We start from the raw sequence: 5110 nt of genomic DNA, 5'->3' as shown, positions 1-5110 counted from the left end.
CAGCACTTATTTTGCAAAGTTGGCAGCTGTCTTGCGGAGGGCTCTGCCCCCGCCGCCGCGCCGGAGTGACCCCCCCGGGGCTCCGCGCCCTGCCCGATGCTCAGGGACGTGTGGGACCACGTTTGCTGGCGCTGTAAGTCAGGCGAAGGGATGCGGCGTTTTCCTGGGATTGTCATAGCCAGCAAGACACTTCGGGCGAGGAGAGGTGGTGAGAGCGGGCGAAGGTCGTGTGTGCTTGGAAGAGAATAACAGTAATAATAAGTAATAACAACAACAAAATGATGAATAACTAGAAAATAATAATTTTAAAAGTCTGTCTCGGTTTCTTGATACTGCCTAGCTGCTGTGAAATGAATACAGGGCAAAACCCTTCGGATCATGAGCGAAATCCGAGGCAAAGTGCAGAACTGAATGTAGAGCACAGTTGAAATGAGGCGCTCCCTCAGTGAAAAGAAGGGGGCAGAGCGGGCAGATCTGGGGACGTTACAGGAATTGACAAATGTGAAGTCTTTTATTTGATAAAAGAACGGGCTGGGGAGTGCTGGAGGAGGTGGAAATAAGAGGGTAGGCGTACAGGCATTTTTACAGGAAAGAAGTTGGATAATTGCAGAAAGCAAGCACTGAATTTGGTGGTGTAGTAAATGTTTTAAGGAGCTGGTAACATACTTTCTGTGTCAGCTAGGTTGAACTATTTATGTATTCATATGTATATAACACCTACTTAGATGCACACGCGAGGAAGACAGTTTGCATACTACATCTCTGTATTCTTATGCAAAAGGTTGAGTCAAGAGGTAAGCAATAGCAGTAGAGGTCAGTGGCTGTGGAAAGGAGTCCTGTCACTGCTGCAATAAAATCCATATTTTACGGAGAGTTAAATGCAGTACTTTTTAAGTGCAAGTGGATGGTCACCTAAGTAACTCCTGATGACATTCAAGGTTCGAGAAGTTTAACGACCGAAATTACTCCCAGCACGATGGCACAGCTACTACTTTTATACAAATCAAGAAGATAGGGCACCTTTTTCCTTTTACTTGTGTGTGGTGTGGGATTTTAAAGTTCTGTTAGCACTGCATGAGAGATTGAGTAGTACAAGTTACTTACGGAGTGTAAGGTCAGTCCTTTCTCCAAATTTACTCTTCTTCTGGAACAGCTGGAATAGAGTATGGTTGTTGTCTGTTCAGGAATCTGTGAGGATGGAATGTACATCCTACGTGTGTACCTCATGAGCTACACGCATGAACATTTGTGCAAGGAGAACATTACAATCAAGAGCAAGGTTATTTCCATTCCCTTTTGTCACAGGACTGTGTGTAGTAGCATTCTGGAAATGACATAATTCCAAGGGAATAAAATTGCTTGATCGTGGAGACCTCTTTGGTTTTAATCAAAATAGGCATAGCTCTCCCAGTCAAGATAAAGGCTTATCTCATGTATTTGCTGGGCTGAAATGTCTGTTATGCAGACAGTTCTGTGCAAAAGTACTTGCATGTTACTTAAAACATTCCATAAAATTGATTAACATCTGTTCCTGAGCAATATAATGCTATGGGTAATGGTGCATCTCTATTCATTTCTTTTTTTCTAATTCCTGTTTAAAGGCAATAAGTTTGCATGTCACAGGAGAGTCGGGTAGGGCTCGGAGGCTTGTGATCACGATTAAGTAGATTCCTTTATCATGGATATATACAGTTTTAAAGGCCTGGCAGCAATGACACAATTGGATAGCTCCTTTAAAGAGCCCAAACATGCTAATAAAGACTGCAAGGCTGAATCTCTTTTTCCTCTTCTCTCAGATGTTATCTGACACAGCACCAGTAAATATATAATCTCATATGCTTCTGGCTTTCAGCTGCACCATAATCTTTCTGGACATATTTCTAGTGGTTTGCAGTTGACTTTTGAGCTGGGGGAAGGAAGAGGAAAGCAGCCAGTCTTTTCAGAATAACGTAATCAGAGCAGCAATACTTTTTTTTCCCTTTTTTATTTCCCAGAGAAAATGGCATTGATTCAGTCCTGTTGTAGCTCTCTGCAATTATCCTTTGCAGCCATTTAAGTAACTGGGGTCCCCGTAGGGACTTATTAGTCCCTCTAGGTATTTTAGTTTTCACACCAGTTCACAGCTCTTGCATATCTCCATGCCAGCACTCTAAAGATTACATTTATAGACATGGTCATCATTTTCTAACCAAGTTGTTCAGCTAGAAATGTGCATCTTAACTTCTGACTCTTCTCTCCCTCCCTCCCTCCCTCTGTCCCTTCTTTCCTTGCACAGCTCTTCCATGCACATAGTAACCTGCCGCTCAAGGCAGCCTTCCCTGTCATAAAGTTTGCATTTTGCCATCTGCTGTTTCAATAATATTTAGTTGAGAGACTTCCTTCAAAGCAAAACATACACATGTTAAAAAATGTGGGGTTTTTTTTCCCCTGCTTTCTGCAGAAGATCTCAAAAGTAATGTGAACTTGATAGAAGTTATGAATATGCCTGTACTCTCACCAGCTGAGATCTTTCACTAAACGAGCAACCCTCTTCTCAAGGGCACACTGGGTTTCTCTGGGCAGGAGCCCTCCTCCAGACCACTGTCCCCTCAAGTGTGCTACATCGTCTTTTCTTTGACTGAAGAAGTTTTCAGCATGCTGATATGCTGCTTATTAATAGAACCCTGCAGTATTTTGGGGTTTGGAAGGAACCACCGTTGGGTTTTCTGGTGGATGCCCGTGTGCTATGTGGTGGTCAAGCAACATTTATCTGTTGTTAAATGAAATGGTGGTCCCTGTCTCATGCTTAACTGAATTTTTCAGTGTGTCACCTGCCCTTTGCTGACTACTTCTAAATTATGTTACCTTTCTAGTGCAATCTTGCACTAGATGGCTCAAGATGTGCAGGAAATTACTTATGGATCTCCTTGGAAATGGTGGCTAATTACTAAAATGAAAGGTAGCTGAAATCTGTAAAAAAGAGTGGGTAGAATGCACTGGAAACAGCAGGCCCCACTGTGATGGTGCCTCATCTTACATAATGGTTGCAATTCCTCTAGTGGCTCTGCTGCAATTATACCAGAATGAAGTAGAATTGGTTTTCAGTATCTTTTGATTATCATAAGTGTGCGGGAAGGGCTTTGCCTTGAAAGCTGGGTGTTAGGGAGACTTCTTCATTAACCCTTTGAAGACTTAGATAGCTGCAGTAACTGTTCCTATGTCTTCAAAAGCTTTGCGTCATTTGGAGTTTACTTATTTTTTCCTTTTTCTTTTTCCTGTATAATTTCTTGGGTTCATAGCTCTTAGAAACAGGGCTGATAAACTCAGTTGTGGTTATCCTGACTGCCATGGTGGGGCCAAATTCAGGATCTTTTCAGCATAAATCTTTAAAGTGAGTGCCCCATCCTGGGCACGAAGCAAAGAGTTCTGCAGCACACAGAGCGAATCTCTTCTGCTGACTCTGTGCAGGATTCAGTTTGCAGTATAAACACAATTCTCCAGTTTAAATGTGTTCTGCTTGAGATAAAAATCCAGTAGCAGCTGGTTTGCTCATGCTGCATGCTTAGTCATGGCAGACCTTTCCAAGGGGTCTGAAAAAACTATGCTGAGTGAGGAGAAAGGTATGGCATCTTGCATTGTTTTGTTTGGAATGGGGAGAGATGAGATGTAGACTGAACATTTAGTATTAAATCCAGCTGTTAGTTGTTTTTATTGTGTAACAAAAGGTACAGGGCAGATTATTAGTCCCTGTTTTAAAAAACACCCTTGGAGAATGCATAATTAATGCAAAACATCAGCAGAAAAAGTCATCCTCTCTGAGTTATGCTGTGAGTGATGCCGCAGTGGAATTAGGTGGGGAAAGGCTGTATAAAAGCATTTTTAAAGTTTGAATGTGAGTACTTCACATCCAGTTGGGCTTTCTATGCTGTAAATCTCAGCCTAAGAGTTGCTTTTTGGTTCTTCCCCAATGACTGGTTGTTATTGGCATCCATCCAGGCTCAGGTTCCTAAGTTTCTCTAGGGCACTGCTGTCTGTCCTAATCCTGATCACCCATCACCTACTTCCCCTCCCCATTTCAGGCAGGCTTATCCCTCTTTGTACCCATGACCATCTCCTTATTCCAGGTGGGGATGATTGCCACTGCTGTCTTCCACTTTATTTATTTTCCTGCCTGTGCATTTGGCACTGAAAGGCCCAAACAAGGACTGTAAATATTTGAGTTTATGCTTTTGTTTGTTTGTTAGAAAGACCATTACCAGAAGAAAATTAAGATAACTGAAGTTCAGGGGTGTTTATAGAGTGGTGTGAATTAATGTTACCGGTTGGTACATCCAGTCTTGTGGAGCTGCCTGCTCCTTGAGTATTTTTCTCTCTCAAAACAAACCATAAAGGATAGTTTCTTCTGCAGCTGCAACCCTCTTAGCAGCAGTGAGGAGCAATGCTGATGGGGAAGGGTGAGGGGAGCCTGTAAGCCCAGTCAGGATGGAAAAGGCTCATCTGGCATGGTGTCCTTCCTGAGTTAGTATGGTGGACCTCCAAAAAGAAGCTTTAAGCAAAGAAGTGATTGCTTAACTGTGATAGTGCCAGAGCACTTGATAGCACCATGCTGAAACATCCAAGATGCAGTGATACTGCATTATCTTTCCTCACACCCAGCCACAAGACACCCTCCTCTGCGCCCGTCTCATAGACAAAAGTGCATATACATTTCCGTCTGGTCTCATTCAGGAACACTGCCAGCCTTGCTATGTTTTAAGTAACCTGTTCAATAATGGCTTTATTCTGGCATTGTGGGCAAATATTTTATGCATTAATTAGCCTGCTTTGTCAGGATATGCATATATATTTATATATAGTCAGAAAATGCTTAATTCTAGCCAGCGTGACTATCAGATTTGATTTGCAACATAAATACCCATCGTAACCCCCCAGCTCTTCCCTAGTGACACACCGCAATGCACAGAAGAGGGCACTTTATGAATGAGATTCATCCTGTACTATCTGGGTACCGTAATTCCTTTCAGCTAAACTAATTTCATTATCTTGATGTAATGTTTACAGCTGCCTCTGAGATAATAGGTAGTGTATCTTTCCAGCATTCCCCCTTCTGCATCTAATCGCAGAGCCAGAG

General features: G+C 42.5%; 1 protein-coding gene across 2 annotated transcripts in view; it reads left to right on the top strand.

The window, feature by feature from the left end:
• Positions 1 to 108: 108 nt before the first annotated feature.
• The window catches only part of LOC103618744 (cadherin-6), a 104005-nt gene continuing 99003 nt past the window's right edge, over positions 109 to 5110 (top strand). The window contains exon 1 of one of the 2 annotated variants that reach the window (XM_017738731.1): positions 109 to 133. The gene's annotated coding sequence lies outside the window, so the exon portion shown is untranslated. Of the gene's footprint in view, positions 134 to 185; positions 209 to 5110 lie in introns of those variants that run through there. The other variant, XM_017738732.1, reaches the window with a different exon arrangement.

This window comes from Corvus brachyrhynchos, unplaced genomic scaffold (assembly GCF_000691975.1).
Source record: "Corvus brachyrhynchos isolate BGI_N302 unplaced genomic scaffold, ASM69197v1 scaffold23, whole genome shotgun sequence".
Lineage (NCBI taxonomy): Eukaryota > Metazoa > Chordata > Aves > Passeriformes > Corvidae > Corvus > Corvus brachyrhynchos.
The sequence above is the reverse complement of the archived record's forward strand: the minus strand, read 5'-3'. Positions and strand labels throughout refer to the sequence as shown.